Genomic DNA, 25,649 nt, shown 5'->3' on the forward strand with positions numbered 1-25,649 from the left:
AAAGATTCTCCAAGACAGCGCCTCCAATTTTGCCACCATCCTCATTTCTACAAAAGCTTCCAGTGTGTCTTGTGTTAGTCCTTTGATGACGCAGGCTTTCCTGATAAGCTTGTTCAGGCATTGTGTGTCTTTTGAACTCAAGTTGCTTCCCTAGGAGACTGCAGTGTAGAATATCACACAGGCCACTATGGACTGGCAGAACATTTTCAGCAGTTTGCAGCATACATCTGAAGATCTGAGTCTCCTTAGCAAGTATAGTCTGCTCTGACCCTTCATGTACAGAGCCAATGTCATGTCAGACCAGTTCAGTTTGTTGTTTATGTGAACCCCCAGGTACTTGTAGCACTGCACCACTTCTACGTCCTCTCCCTTAATGGTGACTGCTCTCAGTGGCTCTTTAGCACACTGGACATCCACCACCAACTAGTTTTTCTTGCTGATGTTGTGTAGCAGGTTGGTTCTCCCTGCATCACAAAAATTTCCAAAAGCTACCTGTATGCCAACTCGTCTTTATTATTAATGCTGCTGGTATTCAGTAGGCTCAGGATGTAGTGGTACCAGTTTAATTATTTGGTATAGCATGCATACATTCCTGAACCCAACTCTATTCCTGCCTTAGGTGCTGGCAGGTCTGTCATTAGGGCGATGACATCCTTGCATCTTGGGTCTCCATCCAGCATTTGTAAAGTCACTTGATTCACTTGTTTCTCTGTTGTCATTGTTTCTATATTCATAAGATTTTGCAACAGCGAGAATATCATTTATTTTATATAGCAGATTTTCATACCAGGCATGTCACTCAAAGTGCTTTATAAGATATCAAAGAAAAATTGCAAGAAAAGGAAAAAACAACAAATATTAAGTATATGAATGAATACATGAAATACCAAAACTAGTAAATAAGAATAAATCAATGCACAGTTAACTAATACAGATTCGTAAGTAATACAGTAGATAAAGCAGAGTCTTTACTTACGGATTCATTTGTAAGTCTGTCGTGATATAATAGTAAGTTCAGTGCACTGGTTAGATGGTAGAGGAGGACAGAAAAAAAAAAAAATGATAGCGCTGCTGGCACCATGCCCAACTCTCCTTCTTTATCCTCACTTGGTACAGGTGGTGCGACATTCTGTACTAGTGGAGTGTTTATTTCTTAGAGGTACCTTATTGTACACAATATTTAGTGACATGACATAAAATAACACAACATTCTCAAACCTATATAATCCAATTCAGGGTCACAGGGGCTGAAGCCCTATTTGGTACCATCAGTTACAAATTAGGAACTCATCATGGATGGTACACCAGTCCGTCACTAAAAGGCTTTGTTTTATTTGAAGCTATGTGGTTTTATTATCAATAATAGGGCGGTGCAGTTTTTAGCACTACTGTCTATAATGGTAATTGTCATTGTGCAATTTGAATGTTCTCTGCATGACTGCTGGGGTTTTCCTCTCACATCTTCCAGTTCTGTCCATTAGGTTAACTGGCACTTCCAAATTGCCCTAATATGGATGTGTGTGCGCATGGGCCATGCCTGTCTGGTGCATTTTCCTGTCTTGCTTTCCAGTGTGGCCCCAAGTTGGACTGGCCAGGTTTGAGAATGTTATGTTATGATACGCTTACACATCACAGGGTTGCACAGATTAACTACATCAGCACCTCCCACTGGATGGCTACAGACTACATTTCCTGACAGTAGCCCCAGGGTGTCCTACAACAGTGTTACCCATCCTTTGTGTTGTCACAACCCAGTTTTTCACATGCCAGTGTGTTTGTGACCCACCCGAGGTTGGTCCTCCTCCATGAATTTAGAGCGATCGTTTGAGGTGGGGAGTGGGGTGGTCCCTCTTGGTGAATCGAGTGTGATTGTCAAAGCTGAGTCCCACACGATAACCAGAGTGTCAGAGCATTGGATGAATCAAGTGTGTTCCATCAAGTGTGGACTGATAGATGGAGTTTTGTCCAGGGTCGACCGTGGCTTACATGCAAAGAAGCCATGGCCCACAGGTTTGGAAACTGCTGTAGAAGAAAGGCATCTTGCACTTGACATACTGTAGATATTCTGGGTTGCAACTTATTAGGTGTTTGAATATGTTAAAGGAAGAAAGGCAAATATGATCTCTCCTGCTCAGTTTGCTGCTACCGATAGAAGCTATGTACAAATGGCTGGATACGGCAGATGATAATAATGATAATACTATGAATGACAGCGCTGACTGCTTGCTTATTGCATTCTGAATTTTTACTTTATCTTTGTATTTACAAGGATTTAGGATGATTGTGACCATCCATACTTATTAATGCATTGAACAGCTCAGAAGATTAACAGTGTTTGGAGAGTCCATCTGGTTCACAGGTGCTTGAAAGCTGGAATAAAATGGGATGTCTACAGAGTTCTCCAGACTAATCTCTCGCCCAGTCCTCCTACTTTTAAACATTTTTTATTTCTCAGCTGAGCCTCTTGCTTACACCACAGGGACGCTTGACAGGTACTTAAAGTATTGCTTCCTCCGATCGGCCTATCAATCTTTGAAGTGTGGCTGGTGCCAGACTGGCTGCATATCTATCCCCTGCTGCATTTAAAAAGGGAAGCAAAATGATTTTGTGGAGTCGGAAGCACCTGCCTGCCATCTTATGCAGTGTACCATAGCTGCACTCATGCCAGTGTAATGTTCTGAGGATTACATCATGTTCCTGCATCAGCATTCCAGTTGCTCCAGCTTTTAAAGAAATGAGACTGTGTACAATCGGCATGGTTACATTTGTTCACATTGTCATGCCGCCACCTGTAGACAACAAAAGATATAAAAATAACAGCTTTTTGAAATAAACACACAAAAATACAGATTCATGACAGAAATGTTCAGAAAAGCACAAACCAACCCTCTGACACCCTAAAGAGATTGAATTTCTGTCGTGTTATTATGCTTTGCCTCAGTCTTTCTATCTATTCTGTCTTTATGCTGCCAGGAAACTGTTGTACCTGCCTCAAATACCGTCCTTACACTGCATACTCTTATCTAAGGCTTCTTTTAATGTAATTGTCATGGATATCTATAAAAGGTGCTATGTTAAATTAAAATTAACTGATTGATAGTGTAAAGTTTCTAATCTCTTTTGGGACTCCCCCCAATGGTACGACACGCCGAAGAGCGTCCCGAAACGTGATTGCCACGTAAATGGAAGACAGCCTATACATTGCCGGCGCAACCGCAGGCTCCCAGTGCTGTTGTGGCTCACAGCGAAAGCAAATCCGAGGCGACCACGGTCGTGTTTTAAGTGCCTGTCATTGATGGGTGATGCAAGAAACATTATAAATGCAGGGAACAGTATTACTTGGCCACGACCCTGCATGACTGCTGCCTCTGTGTATAGAAGAGTGGTAGATCCCGCTACAATAAATAACCGTGCTGTTCCTGTTTCAAGCTGAATAAAGCTGGTTTTGCTAAATTACTGAGACTCAGCCTCGTGTTTTGGTGTGCAAGTCTGGGACTCACACGTCACAACAGATACATCAGAATTCATTTAGGCTATGTCCACGCTACCACATTTTCATTTAAAAACGGAGCCATAAAAACCTGGACACAAAAAAATGAACATACACAGGCTTGGCTCACAATAGAAGTAAAATCCTGTAGTACTTCTTTATACTTCCTGCTCTGCGCTCCAATAAATGCAAGTTATCGCAAATATACTAATAACCCAATTGTGCTTTACTCACTCAGAATATGGAACCAAATTAGAAAGCATTTTAAGATGGAAAATCTTTTATCCGTGGCACCTCTGCAAGAGAACCACCTCTTTCAACTCTCACAAACATATCCAGTTTTTAATACCTGGAAAAGTTTTGGGATTAAAATGCTCAGAGATCTATATATAGACAACATATTTGCATCTTTTGAACAATTACGTTCCAAATTCAACCTCCCAGCTCCACATTTCTTTCACTATCTTCAAATTAGAAATTTTGTTAAACAGAAACTGCCCGATCTTCCTCACCTCGTACCCTCCACCATGCTGGAAAAAATACTGCTCAATTTCGAGGAATTAAACACCATTTCTGCATTATATAAAATCTTATTAGAGTCCCTACCTTTCAAAGACCCAAGAGGACATTGGGAAAAAGATCTCTTAATCAATATATCAGAAAAGGAGTGGAAGGTAGCAAAACAGAGAATTCACTCGAGCTCCACATGCACAAAGCACAGAATTATTTAACTAAAAATTATATATCAAGCTCATCTGTCTCACTTAAAACTGTCCAAAATGTTTCCAGGGCAAGATTCAACCTGCGAACGCTGCAATCAAGCTCCTGCCTCACTGGGTCACATGTTCTGGGCCTGCACCAAACTAACATCATTTTGGACCAAAATTTTTAAGTGCCTTTCAGACAGCCTTGGTATCACAATCCCTCTTTAACAGCTGTGTTCGGTGTTCTTCCAAACAGACTTGATGTGGAGAAGGACAAGCAAACGGTGATTGCATTCACTACACTTTTGGCACGTAGACTTATTTTGTTAAATTGGAAGAATCCTAACTCTCCTCTGATAAGTCAGTGGGAAACCGATGTTTTATATTATTTGAAATTGGAAAAAATCAAATTCTCAGTTAGAGGATCTGTACAGAATTTTTTTCAAAACTTGGCAGGATCTAATCAATATTATTTTAGAATAAGAGAAATAACTATTACCGCATTTATTTTCCTTCTCCATTTTTTATTTACCTATATATATTTCTTCCTTTCTTTTGTTTATTGTTGCCTTATTAAAAAGCCCTAAGCAATTCTCCTTTGGCTAAGCTCTCCTTCTCAGGGGTGGGGTTTGATTTGTCTTCAATTTTTTTTTGTTATAAATTGATCTATTCGTATGGAATGATTACAATAAAATTAATAAATAAAATTTAAAAAAAAAATAATAAAAACGGAGTTTGTCAATGAAAACAAAACGAAAACACATATGACTTAGACATTCACCTGCACTTTGTGAGAGCATATCGGCAGCAAACTCCTTGAAGGGATTATGAAGTGAAAAAATTCAGAGCCCCGTGAAAATCAGATTCACTTGTACTGTGTGCTTTCAAAACTATCAGTGCGGGCAGGACTCTGATAACACATGCACAGCATAAGACAAGAAAGAAATTCTTTAAGCAGCCGGAATGAATTGCCCCTATGTCACATTAATGCGCAGATTACTGTTGAAAGTAAATTTTCATAATCGATGATGGTTGTTTTGTCATTAAATTGAAATTAATTGGGAGTGGTCTCCCCTCGACTTTCTCGTATACTCAGATATGGGGATGGATATTTGAGGAGTAAACCGCAAGGCGATTATATTTTTAATTTATGTTCATTAAGAAACCATTAACAACTAATCAAATGAAATTAATAATATATTGAAAAACTATTACAAAAGTAAAGTTGAATAAATCGGACTCTTCAGATGCATGAATAAAAGGTAAAGTACCACTTCCGGTTAACGGAAATAACCCAAAAGTTGATAGAAATCTGAGTTTTGTACCTAATACATGTATGCTAAATTTGGTTGGCCTAACTGAAAGCGCACTCAAGTTATCGTGTTTACATACAAACAGACATAATTCCAAAAATTGTATTTTCTGACTCAGGGAGGACTAAAACGTTGAGATTCATCAAAATCTCGAGGTCAAATTTTTGGACGATTACAATACTTTCCCTATACTTTGTATACGAGAAAGTAACAAAGCACATGTTAAGGAGACATTTAAAACATTTCATTATAAGCAGTCAAAAGTAATCAGTGTGCATCTTATACCTAACAACATTTGTAAAACTAACTAAACAGAGGAAATAAATAAATAAATGCGTGCATGCTTGCGTCTGTCTTTGCTTTACTGCTTTGTGCTGTTTTGTCTCTCTCTGTCCTGTAATGTTGTGAGTTCAACTGCATTCTACACCCATCCACTTTATTAAGCACCTTTTTATAAATTTTTCTGCGGAATGTGCTCCTCCTTAATAAAGATTAAGTTTAAGAAAAAAACATTTATAAGAAGCTATCAACTGAGTTATTTACAATCTGATTTTCACAGTGTTCTGAATTTTTAACACCAGCGGCCATGGGATTTATCAAAAAACTGTAGCGACCAGTAAGTTATTTGCTTTTTATGCATGTATGCAGCATTCAAACTTTACAGAATGCAATTTAGATGCATACAGGTAAGCAGCACAACAAGTGCCATGGAAAGCAACTCTTTTACGCCCGCTATATTAGAAAATGCTTTTTTTTTTCCTGTATAGGGATTCCATTCAGGGAATGAGTCGTTCGCTGTAATGACCTGGTCCAAGTCAGGGAAGGGCCACAAAATAAGCACAAACTACTCAAAGTGAAATTAGAGAATCGTTTTTGTTAAAATGTGTTTATGTCCATCCACACCAACCCGCTGACACTACGTTTTCAGAAGTATACAGCTCTGGAGAGTAGTTTTAAGAATCTTTGTTTCTGAGGGTCTAAAATGACATGATAATGTGGACAAAAGGTGAAACTGTAGACACATGTATGCGTTTTTAAATGAAAATACATTAGTATTGATTAGTGTTGACAAGGCCTTAGAGTAGGTTGGCTAATCTTTAACTCTGCTTGCTCTCAGAGTTGAAGGATGTGTGCTTTCATACCAGAGTAGTGCAAAAGAAATTTTTGATTTTGTTTGCTATTTTCAAAGACTACATGCACGAACCTGGGGTACACTCCAACTCGATTTAGATATCAGCAAAAGTCTATGGTGAAATGACATTGCCAACATCAAAATACCAAGGGAGAACCCACCAAGCCCCACCAGCATTGTTTATTGGACTGATCCACATCGCCATTAGGCGGGTTTCAGCTGTCATTCGGCTGGAAATATTTCCAGGACCTGGCAACCCTGCCTATTCTCCTCCTTCATCGGTCACAATTCCAGCCCAGTAACAGCTTATTCATTAAATAAAATTGTGCTTCACGTGATATCAGCGTTGAAAGTGCAATAAGACATAAGTAGAATTATTTATTAAAAGTTAAAGAAAAGTAAGTGAAAACATTAATAGAATAATAGAATAGAATACACCTTGTACTTGTGTTGCTTCAACAAGCCAGGTCAGTTTGCCCTTGCAGTTTTACAGGCCACTGCTTAATAATCCTGAGCTGCTCCAGATAATCCTGAGCTGCTGCAGATTATATCTGTGCTTTACACTCATTTGTCCAATTAATCTTCATGGGGTGGCCTTATGCCAGAGACACTGATGCAGTTTGAGAACCGTCTCTGGAAAGTAGTACATGGCACATACAAATAGAATAATATAAATGTATAAAGCAAACAATATGGTTTTAAACTCTGGGAGGAAGCTGGAGTCTGCGATCAAAGCCATAAATGTAGGGTGTTAAAGACACGTTTTACATTTTATTTTTGGTCACTTTTATTTTATTTTTTATTTCATCCATTTAGGGTTTTCAATACAATACATCCAGCCATCCATCCATTTTCCAACCCGCTGAATCCGAACACAGGGTCACGGGGGGCTGCTGGAGCCAATCTCAGCCAACACAGGGCACAAGGCAGGAACCAATCCTGGGCAGGGTGCCAACCCACCACAGCAATACAATACAATACAATACAATTTGTTTTTGTATAGCCCAAAATCACACGAGAAGTAATGCAATGAGCTTTAACAGGTCCTGCCTTTTGACAGCCCCCCCAGCCTTGACCCTTTAAGACATGCAGTGGGTGTCAAAAAGAGCGGGTAAATACAATACAATACACAGAACAGAACACAAGTAATCCTCAATACAATATAATAGTTCAATAGAAATATTACAAGTACACAGTAGATGATATCACATAATACGATTTGGATTTGTTCAGAGTCCTGGAGACCTCGACCATCAAGCTGCCTCCCCCTATTGGCCATTCCACAGCTGAGACAGCACTGGGCCAGCCAATCTGATGAAAGGACCCCTCTACACGACGATTCCTGTGATCCCCCATCAGAGATGGCTTTACCTTAGACAGGGAAAACAAGTTGACAGTAGGGCAGTGGCACATTTGAGTACTGAGAAGAGAAATAGAATAGGTGAGGGTTAGTAACAAATTATAACTATCATTTTACTGATGTTTTAGTGCTAATAACTGACAACAGAGATGCAGTCTGTACAGTTAATCAGCATCTCTAGTCAGGATATGCTAAACTGAAGTAGTGAATCATCTGCCTGGGATTGAAGGGGCACCTCTTATACTTGCAGGCAGACAATACAGTATAATGGCCCTCAAATATTTTCAACCTGTGATCCAAACTCTTCGAGATATTCAAGTTTTATGAACTGTCAAATCCATACTATACAGTACCTCAAAGACGTAGAATATAACAACAAATTTAGTGTTTTATAAAATGCCTAGTCAGGGTATGCTAAACTCAAGTAGTGAGTCTTCAGTCAGGATTGGAAAGCTGAGACTGAAGGGGCATCTGTTATAGTAGCAGGCAGACCATTCCACAGTTTAGGATAAAAAAAAAAAATAATTTTATAATAAAATAATTTTAGGATAAACAAAGAATAAAGGAGACTATATTTAATTTCATAGTGTAATTTGCCACTTCAACATTTATTTAATGTTGTTAAAAGTTATTTTTCCTTGTTTTTGGTTTTAATCGGTGCTGCCATTTGTTGCTACAGTATGTTGTCTAGGAAGCAAATTAGAACTGCATTAATGATGCAATGGGATAAAAGGACAAAGCAGATGTTTTTAATGTAGTAAAGTTCTTGTTTTTGATCTCTTGGTTATGAATTAATAGCAACATTTCTTTGACTTTGATTTTTGGTTTACATTTAAAATTTGATGACATATCCGTTAACTGTACATCTCATCTCCAAGCAAACTGGTGCTGCTACTCCCATAAAAGCAGAAGACTAGCCTCTCTGAAGATATTTGTTTCTGAGCATTAAATTTTACCTATCTTCACATGTTTCTGCCTTTTAGCACTGCATTTTCCAGATTTAGTTTTTATTTTTATATTATTACTTAGATTTTTCTTGTATTCCATGGTGATACAAAACTAATATTGAAGTACAGGCAAAGCACAGGCCTGGAGCAGCAAAAAATTCACAAGTGCTTAACATCTCTGTTGAAAGGAAACAGACTTCCAGCATAAAATGGATTTTCTTTTCTTTTACTTTCATAATGTAAGCATCATGTCTAAATAATACAAGCTTTGGGGTGCCTAAAATAGAAATGAAGGAGCAAAATCCCCACAAGGACATTAAAAACTGTTCAGGACTGATAAAAATCTTTCTTTTTCTTTCTTCATTCAAAGAGATGTTTATGATAGTTGGCTATCTGCTAGTTATGCACCCTGAAAAATCTAACTGTAGAACTGTATTACATGCTTATGATACATGCAACTCTGATACCATGCAAAAGTAACTGATTTACTGATAAGCAGTACATTACTTGCATACTGTAAGTAATTTAGCTAAGGAATTGATGCAAGTCAAGAAAAATACGTATTGTCATCATAATCAAGTCATTGAACAATTGTGTGACTCCGATAAGAGACTTCTTAGAGACCTAGGGCCTCATGTATAAACAGTGCGTATGCACAAAAATATTGCGTATGCCCGCTTCTATGCTTACATCGCGATGTATAAAAACTAAACTTGGCATAAAGCCACTCACATTGTCACTCCAGCCTTAACCTGTGTGTATGCAAGTTTTCAGCTTGGTTTTGCAAACTGGCGGCACCCAGCGTCAAAGCAGTGCTACTGTTCCTGTGTGATTTCCCTTTATTTTTTAGATTCATATCTCTGATGCAGCTTTATCAAATACACTGAAATTAACCGCATATCGTTTATTAGTTTAAATCATCTGATTGTAATCAACCTGTAACAATATAATGGTCCATATATATCATTTTACATTTAAAGAACTTATTGGGTGGCGATTGGTTACTTGGAGAAAGAAGAGGAAGGACAAGAATTGGAGGTTAGTACTTTTAAGGGAGACAGTACTGCTGTAATAAATTATTTCATCGAAGGTCGCGCACGGTGCAGCAAGCATCTTGCAGGAGACAGGAACAATCTCTGATCGCCAGCTGGTCGCTACCACTGCGCCAACATGCCTCAATGTTTAATACATGTTTTAATTATATCAAGTATACATCTTAGTATTTAAATTGTTCAGACAGCTGTAATATCATGAATGTAATATATTCTGTGTCCTGTCGGCATTAGTGAAAGCCAGTTAAAGAAACACATAGTGATTCACACACAGAGTACATAGAAGAGCACATAGAAAACGCAGCATTTAATGTGCTATTTTAGTTGTGATTTGAAAAACTAGAAAATTAAACAATTTTAATTGTTAATTTGACATTTTTTTCTTTTCTCTGTACCCTAATATGCTTCCGTATGACACTCAGACTGAGAGGTACATTCTAACGCAACGCATCCCCTTTTCAATCCACATGCTGACAGCAATCACATGGAAAAATGGGGTGCAGCAGTTTATGTAAGTGAAGGCCGTCTGTACAAGCGAAGTAAAGGAGTAAAGTCCTCTGAAGCTTGAATAATATAATAATATTTAGCAAGTGCGCTATAAATCTCAAGTTCTTGCCCAGCATTGTGGCTGTGAGTGTAGTCAATTTAACACAACTGATATAGACATCATCGCAAACTGCTGTCTGTTGGTCAATAACTTTGAGTTGACATTTGAAGGTCTCTCAAGTCCTACTTTCTACCAAATGTTTCATTGCTTTTTCTGGACTTTCCCTTTCCCTTCTAATGTTGGAGATTCATATGCCTTGTTTGATGATTTTGCTATGACAACTTGTTCCTCCTAACTGTGAGTGACCCGACTTCTTCTTACGTTAAATTACACTCTTTATAGATTATTTCACCAGTAGGTGCCAAATGGCATGGTGGTCAATCAACAGTTACATGTGAGTGTTGAGAAAGAAGAAGTTTGGTGTTGTTGCAGAGTTTTGCCTATTTTTAAGTGTAATTAAAAGTTGTTATTCTAGAAGAGCAGTTGAAAACAAAAGCACACATTTGTGTGTTGAGCTTGGGAGCCAAACTGTGCTTCTTTATGTTACAGTCTTTAGTTACTGTTTTGTGTCTGTCTCCTCCACTGATCAGTGTTCCAAATTAACATTTTCTGACTTCTGCCATAGAAATGTATCTTGCTGTCGTCACTGAGAACCTGAGAAATATTTGCAAACAAGATTAAACCTTGACTATCAATCACATGTTCACTGCTGGGGACTATGTAACTCATTATCGGAATGTACATTCCCTGCAAATTTGAAATCAAAGGTAACTAATGAGATTCTTAAACCTTCTTTTGAATACAGAAGGTTGAAGGTATAAGACATCACACCTTCTTCTGCCATCACCATGATTAATTTTGAAAAAAACTTAACGGCAGTAATATAAAATAATGTAAAATGTATTGATTACGCCGGGTTTTAGCATTCATTTATGTCATTAACAGTGCTACTAGTGTATTGATTTGTGGGTGGGTTTAAAATAATAATTCTATAAATTGTTTTTAAAGGCAATGTCCTGCTTAGTGGGGAAATTCTGCAAAATAAAAAAAGGAATTCTGTGAGAAAGATGAACATATGGTAAAATGATAGCAACATTGATTTTTTGTTTTAAAAGAAGCTTTGTATCATTCTTAAGTTACAGATGAGGCTTACACTTTAGGGATCATCGGATGCTTAATGAAAGAAAATAAAAAAATCGAAAGGCCAGGTAATTTGTCCTTTGGCACAGATAAATTAAGCTACCTTATCATAGTTTGACGAAAAGAAGTGGATGCCAGGGTCTATTCAGGGTAATACTCTTTCATGTACTGAAAAGCACTGCAGAGCTCAAATTCTGAAAAAGGTTCTTGTCACCTTTAGTGCTTGTCACAGATTGGAGGCGCTATTGCTCCCTTGAACCCTCAGACACCACGCCAGACACCAGGTAAAAGTCCAGTAATAATATTTATTATTATAAATAAGTGCACAAAGCATCCTCCTCTCCACAATACTCAATAAATCCACAATAATACACTAATCAATAATCAAACAATCCTCCACTCTCCCAGACGCATTGCCACCCTTTCACCCAGCTCAACTCAACGCTCTGGTGTTTCTCAGCGTCTTTTATAGTCCCTGACCCGGAAGTGTTCCCCAGCCTTCAGTCCATGTGACTCCTTATCACTTCCGGGTCAGATAAAAAGTCCTCTTCTTCATCCCGGAAGCACATCATCTCCCTTGTCGCTGTGACTAAGACGTACTTCCGGGTTATAGGGCACAAACGACTCTCTGAATCTCCCTGCAGCGTCCTCTGTTGGCCCCTGTGGTATCCAGCAAGGGTGTAAAAGAAAACTCCATCGTCCATGATTCCCTGCTGGTATCCGGGGCACCTCCATGCTGCAGGGAGAGCTCCATCTGGCGGCCTGGGGTTATTGGCCGGGATGATAAGCCGGCCATATATCACATGCTGTATTATAATCTTTATTGTGTCTCCACTCACACTCCTCTGAAAATGTCACGGGTGTCATAAGTGTTTTATACTCATCCTAAAAGATGCTGTGAGTGAACATTATATATGACAACAAATTCATATTTAAATGGAAAACATGGGGTGTCACTTAAAGAAGCCAAAAAACACACTTATCATTGTTTTGGACTAGGCTAACTGGTAATAAAGACATTTTGAATTTATATACTGTTCTAATTAATGTAATATCTATCTATCTATCTATCTATCTATCTATCTATCTATCTATCTATCTATCTATCTATCTATCTATCTATCTATCTACATCTTCATAGACAAAAATTATAGGCAAAAAAGTAAAATTATCCAGGGTGAATGCCCCTAACATTTAGTCTAGGCTTTGTAAATACCATTGTATAGAGGTAGAGTGTCAGAAAGGTCGATTTCTATCAGTTTCATAAGTAGTGGTTCTTACTTGAAGGTCAAATTTTTACCTGCTGATGATTTAAGGCCTTAAGTTAATTGTAATTAGGATTTGGGCTGTCCTTGACAATGATGCCACAAGAATAAGGGCACTGAAGTACTCCCATAGGTTTATTTCCCAATACCTATATAGTATTTGTTCGAAAGATCAGTGGGAAAAAGTTATGAACATGCTAGTTCCAAAAATACCAAAATGCCCACTAGTGGAGAATTATCATCAAACCCTGGCTAGAAACAAAAAGAGCAAAAAGCACTGTGACTAAAATAAACTCTGAAGACAACAAAAGGCATAAAAGGTAATCCCAAAAGCAAACAAAGTCCCAATCTAAAATCCAAGAGGCAAAGTCAAAGGCACAGGTTCAACAAATTCAGTCATTAACAATAAGCACTAAAACAGTAATTACAAGGAAAGAACTTATCATCACCACAAGTTCATTCAGAATGAACCGCAAGGGACTCTAGGTTATCCCCGTCTTTATAGTGCTGAGGGCAGTTCCTTGATGGTGATGGACAAGTAGCCTTACCTCTTGGGGCACCACCCACAAAACGCACAAACCATTAAGCCCAACAATAGTAACATGAACAAAACAGACATAATAAAGGCATTGGAACCACAGCCAAGAGAGGAACCTTGGCTGAAAAATAGCTGAATCTACATTTTAATTTCACTCACAATTGAAAACCTTTCCAAGCTGTCTCTGCTGCATTGAAGTGTCTCTAGTGGAGTCACAAATAAAAAGATTATAAGGTGTAGGTGAAATTACACATAGTATAATACACCGTCTGAGTTTTATATTATAATAACTAATCCCATAAAAAATCACCCGAGGGTAACAGCAAGTGATTTTTTTTAACAGCCTAACTTGTAAGTATCGTAACAAATGAATAAATGGTTCATCATTTTGACTCTATATTAAAAAAATGAAAAAGGATGTAATATAAAAACCTATGAGACATGGTAGCAAGATTTAAATATACAAATGTCCTAAATCTATCTATCTATGATAAGTCAAACAAAATGCACTTATCAAAATGAGTGAGAAGTACTGAAACATTTGCACAGTTTACGTATAATGTAGCTGAATTTTAACTTCTTATTGTAGTGCAATACCACTAAAATTATCAATGGTGTTGGGCACGGGGCACAGTGTGCTTCTTCTGTGTCTCAGATCCACAGACCCTGGCTGAGTTGCCAGCCTAGTGCCTGGACATTTGGAGTTTACATCTCCATGCGTTTGTAAATGTTTTGTCCAGGAATTCTGTTTTACTCTTAATGACGATAAACTGGTAAGTGTAAACCAGCCCATAATGTGTGAACATGTGAAGTAGTGATAGTGTAGTTTTTTTTTCAAATAAGAAGTGCATATTGTGTGGTTAAATGTTGCACTTACTTGCACTAATTAATCCATCTTCATAGTTGCAATGAGCCATAGTTTGCCCTTTGGCATCACATGCATGATAGAAATCAGCTGTGAGTGTCAAGGAGGATAGACGGACATGCTAGCTGTATGACGGCATGACTTTGGGATAAAATGGAAGGTGCCAGGGAATGGACAAGCAAAAGCTGGAGGCCAGGAGTAGTTCCGTCCCCCATACATTAGGTGGAAAGGAGTCTGGAAGTGCAGCCCTTTAAAGGTTCCTGGGTGCCACAAGGGGGCTCTGTTGGCAGGGGACTGTCCTGTTTCTCAAACAACCTGTAATTACTCCCCACAAGAAACTGTTCTGGGTCCAGTATATAAGGAGGCAACACTCAACTGGAGGTGGAAGGACAAAACCATTATTGTTTCTGTAGTGTTGGACTGTTTTTAATTTTTTGTGCTTGTTGGATGGTCTTTGTGCGAGAGTGTGCTTTGTGATGGACTGGTGTCATGTTCAGTGTTGTGTAACCATTACGGGGTGCCACTGAGACCAAAACCCAAGACCCAATAATGCCTGTGCTGTCCTGTATTCTTCAATATATTAAAACAATTCAAGGCTGTGGAGGACTGCAGTTTAACCCAGCAGCACTACGTACCATCTTGAAGAATTTTAAATGTGAGAGGACTAGAGGATGAACATGAGAAAAGATTTGTGCTAATATTGCTAACATGAGATCAGTATGATATTTTAGCTATAACTATACCCAGCAATTAAATTCAGAAGGGGCAAAGCAGAAGTCAAGGACCAGGAGTCAAAGAGTTCTTTCATCTAAACCAGTACGCAATCAAAAAATGAGCAAGGATTTGTTATCTGTGAAATAATCAAAAAGGAAGTCTTTGAAACTGCAGTTCAAGGGATTATTGGTCACACTTGTATAAAACAAGGCCAATCCGGTGACCTTTAAACCCTTGACCTAATTAGGTCAGGGTCATGACACCTTTGAGCATGCCCCTAGCAACTTAGAGAACAATTCAAAACATTGGCATCCTCACGATGGCAGCACCTGAGATAAAAGACAAAGTGGTGTTGCAGAAAAATAAGAACAAATTTAAAACTTTATTAAGGCATGGCTCCGGGGCTAGGGATCTACGCCAGCAATTGGAAAGGTTTCTGGTTTTAATCCCATAAACACCAGAGGTGACTCTACTCCGTTGGGCCCTTGAGCAAAACCCTTAACCTGCAGTTGCTTCGTCCTGAGTATGACGTTAATCTGTATCCAGTCTCCAATTTACAGGGAAACTTGGGGGTTGGTGGCAGAATTGGCACTCCAACCACCATAAAAAAGAAAACTCACGCTGTTCCAGTGTGGTGCTGAGGTGACACCTGCTGCACTTGAGTCCCAATCCAGGTGGTTCATCCTACGCTGCTCCCAACCTCTTCTTTCTTAAGGTGAAACACAAATGCAAATTGTAGATTTGGAATGCATGCAGGTCAAAATTCAATAAATGATATGCAATTAGCCAGAAACTTTGACAGAATTTGCCTGATACATTTTTAAAAACTAGAGATCATAACTCAATGGGCACAAGACAGGAAACAAACCTCGACATGACAGCAGTCCATCACGGAACACACACCCACATCAGAGCCACTTCAGAGTCAGCAGCTAACCCAATCTGCACGTAAATAGGAAATGAATGTGCAGGCACAAAAAGACTGGGCAGACTCCATATACATATGACAATGATCAGATGCTGGATTCAAACTTAGGACGCTGGATCCTTGAGGCAGCAGTGCTACCCACTGCACACACAATGCAACAAAAGTTTATGACTTACAGACAGCTCTAAGACTACATCAAACCTTGGACAGAAGTTCCTTGTCTGACAGACTGCTTTCTTGACATTTGGATGGCTTTTCCTGACCCCACTGTGCCAATCAACTAAATGGCACCCACAGTGTGGTGATGGGAGAAAAAAATAAACATGCAAACAGATAAAGAAGGGTGGACTGCAGTCTGAATATTTTCCTGCAGCTATTGGCATGATTGTTTAATATGATGAAGTTCTTGACACATCTAAAGCATATAATCAAAGAAAATTTAATTTACGACCTTACCTTCATTATCAAATTCCAAGGCATCACAGCTGCTCATTTTTCTTATACAATAATGTCTTGGCCACGTCTCAAATTGCAATTTTTTTTGCTACTTTCTGGATCAGTAGATGACACTAATTTATGATTTTCTTTTTTTTTCTAGCATCCAATAAGAGAAACAGTTTTAATTTCATTATGTTGTCAATTTCCAATGTAGGTGTTATCGGCCAAACCTGATTTTAGGACAAACTAGTATAGACTAGGCCAAGCCAGTTTGTCTGAAGAAGCACGATAGGATGAATTGGTTTGGCCTGGTCCAAACTAGATCATCCTGAAAACAATGTAGAGTTCCCACAACAAACTGATTTGTCCTAGTCCAAACTAGTTTGGCCTGCAATCATACTTTCCTTTATAGGATAAACCAGTTTGGCCTAGTCAAAACTGATTTGTGTTATTTTTTACATTAAATATGTCTGATCCTGCAAATTCAGGAAATCCCTGCCCGTGCCACCACCATCCCCGCAACTTCCTCAGTGAACCGATAAATTTGCAGAGTGTTCGAGTGGTATGTTTATTTTGTTCTTGCATGTTTGGTTGTGTGTGTTTTATTCGTTTTGCTCTGCTGTCTTTGCTTTGTTTGTTTTATTTATTTATTTTCACTTTTATGGTTGAGGCTTCGATTAGTGGACAAAGATATCATAGATAGATAGATAGATAGATAGATAGATAGATAGATAGATAGATAGATAGATAGATAGATAGATAGATAGATAGATAGATAGATAGATAGATAGATAGATAGATACTTTATTAATCCCAAGGGGAAATTCACATACTCCAGCAGCACCTTACTGATACAAAAAACAATATTAAATTAAAGATCTGCCTGACTTATCCCTATCCCCCCTGAGCTTTCGCTGAGTCCTAGGCTCATCCAGAAGCAGCTGACCAACTGATCTGAGTGAGCAGGAAGGAGAGTGCATATGCAGCAGCTCAGCGAGGTAGGGTGTAGCAAGCCCATTTAAGGACTTAAAAACAAATAAAAGAATCTTAAAATGAACTCTAAACTGAACAGGCAGCCAGTGCAGTGAGGATAATACAGGGGTAATGTGCTCATTCTTTCGCATGCCAGTTAAAAGGCATGCAGCAGCATTTTGCACCAGCTGCAGCCGAGACAGGGTGGACTGGCTAACACCAACATACAATGAATTACAATAGTCCAACCGGGTTGTAATAAAGGCGTGGATTGCTGTTGTAAATTGATCTTTTGAAAAAATGTTTTTTATCTTCGCCAAACGTCTTAGCTGTAAAAAACCAGATTTCACCACCATACTGATCTGACCATCCAGTCTAAAATCCTCATCTATCCTAAAACCCAAATTTGTAATAACAGGCGTACCATATTGTGCAAAGGGACCCAAATCCACAGGAGCAGAAGTAGAAATAGACCCACTGGTGCCCCCAGGACCAAAAACTATAACCTCTGTCTTATTTTCATTAAAATTTAAGGAGTTCACTGCCATCCAAGCTTTCACCTCTTCTAGGCACATAACCAAAGTTTGTAAGGAGTAAGCATCCTTGCGTTTGAGGGGTATATAAACCTGAGTATTGTCTGCATAACAATGGAAAGCAATTTTATGCTTTCTAAGAATAGAGCCAAGAAGCAGGAGATACAAAGAAAATAGTAGAGGACCAAGTATGGAGCCTTGCGGAACATGATAGTGAAGCAGAGGAGGATCTAAATTCATCTAGCCTCACTGAAAAAGTTCTTTGAGTCAAGTACGATTTAAACCACACCAAGGCAGTACCACAAATGCCCACACAGTGCTCCAGATGAGATAATAAAATACTATGATCTATAGTATCAAAAGCAGCTGTTAAATCGAGCAGAACTAAAATCACATAATCCCCTGAGCCTGTTGCCAAAAGGATGTCATTAAAAACCTTCAGTAATGCGGTTTCAGTACTGTGAAGCGGCTTAAAACCAGATTGAAACACTTCGAGCACATCACTTTTATCTAAAAAGGCTTTCAATTGAATATACACACTTCTATCCAAAATTTTGGACAGAAATGGAAGCTTGGAAATCGGTCTAAAATTGAATAACACAGTGGGATCTAGGCTAGGTTTTTTGATCAACGGTTGCACTATGGCATGTTTAAACAAATTAGGAACTACGCCTGAGGAAAGGCTGCTATTGATAATAGCAAGAACAGATGGCCCTAAAACAGAAATAATCTCTTTAAAAAGAGATGGTGGAACAACATCAAAAGGAGAACCTGAGGGCTTCGATTGACCAACAATCTCATATAGACAAGATAGAGTCACCGGCTCAAACTGATAAAAAACAGCACAGCAGGGAAGAACAGCTAAGGGGTCATAAACAGTGAGAGGTATATGAGCCCTAACATTGTTCACCTTATCTACAAAGAAGTGCAAAAATTTCTCACATGTCTCAAAAGAAGGTTCCATACAGGCATTCTGTGGAGCATTAAAAACCCTATCTATAATGTCAAATAACACACGAGGTTTGTGACAGTTTGACAGAATAATATTTGACATGTACGCTCTTTTGGCATCTTTCACAATAAACTGATAACGACGCCAGCAGTCTTTCAATACTTGAAACGATACATGCAAATTGTCCTTTCTCCACTTGCGCTCAGCTTTTCGGCACCCGCGTCTGACAGCGCGAGTTGTGTCATTCAGCCAGGGCTCGGATTTCATTTTAGGCTACCTGGTTTTTAATGTAGCCACAGCATCTAAAACATTTCGACAGGTGGAATGAAACCAGGAGCAGAGCTCCTCCGTATCGGAGGACGCAGATTCAGGAAGATCACATTGACTAAACAAAGCAGAAAAATGTACAGCAGTGGATGGATTAATGACATGACAGCGCCGCACAGAAGCACGGGGTTTACCAGCTTTACAGGGCAAGGTGATGTCAAATATTACAGGCTTGTGATCTGAAAACACTGCGTCCAAAATTGTCAAATTCGCCACAGAAAAGCCGAGCGATAGGATAAGATCCACCGTGTGCCCAAGTTCATGCGTCGGTCCAGACACCCACTGCATAAAACTAAAAGAGTCAATTAGACTTAGAAAGTCCTTCACCATCGGTTTATCAGGACAGCATACATGTATATTAAAATCTCCAAGAATAAGGACTCGATCATATTTAGGCACAATTTCAGCCAGTAAATCGGAGAAGTCATTGAGAAAGTCCTTATTATATTTAGGAGGCCGATAAATCACAGCAAACAACACTGGGAGCGAGCAACCTGGCTCAAATAAACTCAGTTCAAAGCTAGAAGAAGGAGATGATAAAGAAAGCTGCTTACATCTATATTTGTTAAGAAAAACAGTTGCAATTCCTCCTCCTTGGCCTGATGTCCGAGGAGAATTAAAGTAAACACAGTCCGAAGGTAAAAGCTCTGAGAAAACGCTGGATTCACCAACATTCAACCAAGTCTCTGTCACACAGAGAAAATCCAGTCCATTGGAGATGAAGAAATCCTTAAGAATAAAAGTTTTGTTTGACAGGGATCTAGTGTTTACCAGACCAATCCTGGCAGGAGCCGGTGTCATCGGAGCACCTGCATTCCGAGGAGCCCAGCGGAGAGGCCGCAGATTTCCCAAAACCGCTCCACGTTGTCGGGGGTGAGGATAGTAAGAACAGCGGGGCTGTGACAGCCGGAAGAACTCCTCCGACCCGGCCACAGGTACCAACCAGGTGTAGGCAGGATCCCATAGATGTCGGGGAGAAACAAGGCGACGAGCCCATCCGCATACAATCAAAGACCTAGCAGAGAAGGCCTTCAGCCTCACCATCCAACCGCTGCGTTTACCTCGGCGACGACGGCGCCTTCTCCGGTAAGGTGGAACCGGAGCACGATGGAGAAAAGCGGTGGCAAAGTTTCCTGGGCACCATCATAAAACTTTTCCTCAGCAAAACTTCGCAGTTCAAAAAGAGTTTGGCGATCATACACCAGGAGAGCATCAACATCTAGAGCAGCAAAAGTCAAAAGCAACTCAAACATAACCAGAACTGGCAAAGCAAAATGGCACGCCACACACACAAGCGCCATCTTTTGGGAATCATGCTTCACTGTAGGGTTGGTGCCAGGTTTCCTCCAAACGTGACGGCTGGCATTCACACCAAAGAGTTCAATCTTTGTCTCATCAGACCAGAGAATTTTCTTTCTCATGATCCGAGAGTCCTTCAGGTGCCTTTTGGCAAACTCCAGGCGGGCTGCCATGTGCCTTTTACTAAGGAGTGGCTTCCGTCTGGCCACTCTACCATACAGGCCTGGTTGGTGGATTGCTGCAGAGATGGTTGTCCTTCTGGAAGGTTCTCCTCTCTCCACAGAGGACCTCTGCAGCTCTGACAGAGTGACCATCAGGTTCTTGGTCACCTCCCTGACTAAGGCCCTTCTCCTCCGATCGCTCAGTTTAGATGGCCGGCCAGCTCTAGGAAGAGTCCTGGTGGTTTCAAACTTCTTCCACTTATGGATGATGGAGGCCACTGTGCTCACTGGGACCTTCAAAGCAGCAGAAATTTTTCTGTAACCTTCCCCAGATTTGTACCTTGAGACAATTCTGTCTCGGAGGTCTACAGACAATTCCTTTGACTTCATGCTTGGTTTGTGCTCTGACATGAACTGTCAACTGTGGGACCTTATATAGACAGGTGTGTGCCTTTCCAAATCATGTTCAGTCAACTGAATTTACCACAGGTGGACTCCAATTAAGCTGCAGAAACATCTCAAGGATGATCAGGGGAAACAGGATGCACCTGAGCTCAATTTTGAGTTTCATGGCAAACGCTGTGAATACTTATGTACATGTGCTTTCTCAATTTTTTTATTTTTAATAAATTTGCAAAAACCTCAAGTAAACTTTTTTCATGTTGTCTTTATGGGGTGTCGTGTGCGGAATTCTGAGGAAAAAAATGAATTCAATCCATTTTGGAATAAGGCTGAAATATAAGAAAATGTGGAAAAAGTGATGCGCTGTGAATACTTTCCAGATGCACTGTAAACCTGATTCTTTTATTAATTCATGTCTTCTTTGGTGTATAATACAAAACCAAAGGGCAGAAAGTTAGAAAATGTGCGTTGTACCAGTGATCCTATTTATTTAATATATTTACTCAACACTAGTTGGTTTCAGGTTGGTTGTGGAATGAGCTGTCAGAGCATGTTAGGCAGAAAGAATGAATTACACTACCTGCAAATAACTCAACTTCATATTCTTCCACATTTTCATGCTCTTCCATTCCTCATCCCAGAATTGACACTAGAACACTAGCATTGTTTTTTATATTAGAGATTTTTTGATAAGTTTTATTTGTAAAGAACCCATTCCAGTCATTCAAAAAAGAATTTGTCACCATTCCATCTTCTGAGATTTTCTTCCCCAGGTTTGAGTATCTTATCATGTTTTATGTGTGCATAGCGTTTGGGTTAATCCTTAAATAAAAGCTAAAAGTGTCAAACAAGCAGCGAGCACTTCCTTCAAGCACAGCACGGACAGATCGAGTGTGTGCTGTGTGCGGAGAGGACAGCAGGAGACTTTTTGCATGAACTTTTTTCTCTGCTTTCTTTACCAGTTTTCTGTGTTGACATTTTGCACGACCATAACCTGATCAATGTATATGGAAACTAAGGGGGTTTCGCCCCCTGCTTACTTTTCTCGCCAACACCCCGGCCTGTGCTACGCGCCAGCCACTCGCTTCTCTGCCACTCGCGTATGTGGATTTCACTTTCACCAAACAACAAATCTTTTAATTCTCGTGGATACGCCTCTTGGGAAGAAACACTACATTTCCCTGATGGCAACACGAATTAGACGATCCACAACTTTCTTGATAGTAAAAACCATGACTTTCTTGATATTTTAGTTTATAATTTAAAAACGGAATAAGAATCTGAAAATCTAACATCACTTTAAAGTTCGATAAAATCTGAAAAGAATGATACCAAACATATATATGTAGGTTTTAAAATAAGCCTGATTTAAAGCGTGACATAAAAGCATCACATAAAATCATTGCACAAAATCGTTACACTTTTAGGCTTAGGATTTTATATATATAGAGTGTAGATTAACTTGCATGTATTTTATTTTCTATTGCTGTTTTTATTTATTTTTAGTTATTATTTTTCATGTCTTTATATTATTTTTATTGACCTCATATGTGGTTATGGTTTTGCATAATAAATGTGAGGATGTTTCATGATCTTTGTGGTGGAACACCAAGAGATGGGGCCACCTGTTAGTCTCTGTTTGGGTTTTGCCCCCAGCCATATAAAGCCAATAGAGACAGACGGTTCAAGTGGGAATCATTGTGATCGATAGTGTGAGTATTTCAAATTTATGGTTGCATTTTCTGTTTTTTATTACTATTGCTCTTGTGTTAAGGATTTTGATTACTGGTCGGTGTTTTTGGGACTTGTTCACTGATGATGCTTTAGAGACAACTCCTTTAAAGCCTCTGTTTGCTCTGAGGAGCTTTTTCTGTGTTTTGGTACTTTTCAAATAAATCTTATTTTTCTTAAGGTTCTTTACATAGTCTTCCTTTTCAAGCCAATGTTTTATAGTTTCTCCTTCTCTTGGCAGGCACTTTTTTATTTTGAAAAATTCAAAGTTATTTAGAAGCTTAAATCTCTTTTGGGCCTGCAAGGCCTGAAGCAGGTCTGTAGGGTTAGGAGTTTAAACTATTTGGAGTGAAGCCTAATCCAGGCAAGCATAGGAGGTCTGGCCTGGCTTGTGAAGGCTCTTGGAGGCCTTACACCTGTTTTTCATTCATGAAAGCTCCAGCTTATGACACTGTGTGGCCTTCTGTGGTGTTTATACGAGAGCAGATACTCCAAATGTTGAAAAGGACAACTGCATCGAACATTATAGGATGAAGCTTAAAAAAATCAAGGAATGATTTAGATACAAGGTAGAATGTACAGTGGAGGCTGGATGGTCTTTTAGCTCTGGGATCCCAGCAGATTTCATTGTTTTTCTTTCTCCAGCATCTCACCCCTTTTTTTTTTGTTTGGTTTTTCTTTGTCCTCCCTGGCCATCTGAGCATAGTAATGGACTTGAGAATGGATCTTTAAATTCAGACTCTGTTTTACCTATGACTTGTACATCTATGTTATGTAAGCTAGCATTGCTGTATTCTTTTTAACAAAGTTTGGTATGCTGTCTATTCATTTCTTTTCTTAGCTTCATTTAATCTGATTTTCTTTTCTTGAAACTTTTTTCTGACTTCTGGTAAAGTACTCTGAGCTACATTCTTTGTATGGGGGAGCAAGAGTGTCCAGAGTGTTACCTCCCCGGAGCGCTAGATGGCAGCCCCCCTGGGTTGCAGCGGTGCTTCAGACTCCTGCAGGGCTTCATGGGAGCTGGAGTTTGGTGCAGTCCTGTTGGGATCTGTGGGCACAGCCAGGGGGTGCTGCTGCTGCTGCTGCTGAACCCTGGAGAGCAGTTCTTCTGTCACACCAGGAAGTCAGTCAGTCATTATCCAACCCGCTATATCCTAACACAGGGTCATGGGGGTCTGCTGGAGGGAGACGAAGCTTGCCAGGAGGAGTGGAGGAGGAGGAGACGAAGGAGAAAAAAAAGAGAAGAGAAGAAAAAGAAAGAAAAGAAATAGAATTGTGTTGAGTATTGTGCTTGGGAATGTGTTGTTGTGCTTGTGGGAGACGGGGAAGACGTTTCCAACAAGGGAAAAAGAAAATAAAAAGCCCTGTGTGCTTTGGAGTTGAGCCTCTGCGTCTGTCTGTGCCGGGTTGGGGTGGCGGTGCTCACCTTAGAGGTCCACAATATGCTTATATTTTTGACAGCTTAATTGTCAAGTTACTTGTCCCTTAATTGTATCTAAATAATGATAGTTAAAAACAAGCAGAGCAGACAACACCAAATGACGAAATGCGTTAAAAAAAGATGTTATCCCCATGTAGCTGCTTAGTACATTTTAATAAATGTTTTAATAAACATTTACCAAGCTTAGTTTTATAATTTTAACATTGACCCCAACACACAGAAAGTGGGAAGTAACAGCTCACTTAATTAGTCTAGGAGTCCTGTGTCAAAATGGAAGTTGGTTGCAACAAAAACCTGCAGACACAGGGTGTCCCCAGGACCAAATTTGGGAACCACTGGTCGAAGACATAAAGCTGAATGCATGTTTTTGGGTGTGATTGTCTGATATGCAAATCCACACTGTCAGACCTAGCTCTACCAAAAGTCTATCTATCTATCTATCTTCTCAAAACACTTAATTCATAACAATAAACTCTTCTTACAGGTAATGATGACATGTCAAGCCAGCCATTTGAGAAGTCTGGTTTGGAATGTATCGTTGATAGAGACCATGTGGAAGAATTATGAGCTTACTATTTACCTGAATACTTTATGATTATACTTGGCATTCCTAATTTTATTTTCCGTTTGCCGTTATTAAATACAGCACAAGGTTATTCATGTTCTGTTCATGACGCTAGGGACTGCCCATGACCCACAGATGATAAATGTTGTGTAATGGACAGCCGGGTCCCATGCCCGGCAGGGACGCCCCTGCTGCATCTGTTCCGGGGGAGCAGCCATGGACAGTTCAATACCTCCCCCAGGACGCTTGGTGGCAGCCTCCCTGGCAGATGATGATTCCCCAACCCGGCGCATGGCTCCATGGGAGATGGAGTCCTCCACAGCCTGGTTGGGGGGCTTGGATGGCCACTAGGGGGAGCTGCATGGAGTCAGCAGCCTGGCTGGTCGTATCTTCAGCCCCACCCAGAAGTGCAATTAGGACCAGGTGGTCAAGCACCTGGAACGCTTCCGGGTGGGATATAAAAAGGGCCAGCCACCACCACTCAGGAGAGCCAGAGTTGGGAGGAGGAGAACTAAGCCTGAGGAGGAGTGGTGGTGCCAGAAGGATTGTTGAAGAGATTGTGAGTGTTTTTTGGGACTGTGTTGGGCCGGTGGGACACGGGGAAGGTGTGCCCCATGGCTGAAGACAAATAAAACAAGTGTTTTATTTATGTACGTGCCTCTGCCTCAGTCTGTGCCGGGTTGGGCTCTATATAGCGCCTTTCACAGTTGCTATTTAGGTAAAGAGAATCTGGAACCAGACAATAACGGACAGTTTATGTGGCTGTCTAGGGTGCTTTCTGAATACTCTGTCAACCCGCCACATCCATTTTGATGGTAAAATGTTAAGATGGG

The sequence above is a fragment of the Erpetoichthys calabaricus genome, chromosome 13 (genome assembly GCF_900747795.2).
Source record: "Erpetoichthys calabaricus chromosome 13, fErpCal1.3, whole genome shotgun sequence".
Classification (NCBI taxonomy): Eukaryota; Metazoa; Chordata; class Cladistia; order Polypteriformes; family Polypteridae; genus Erpetoichthys; species Erpetoichthys calabaricus.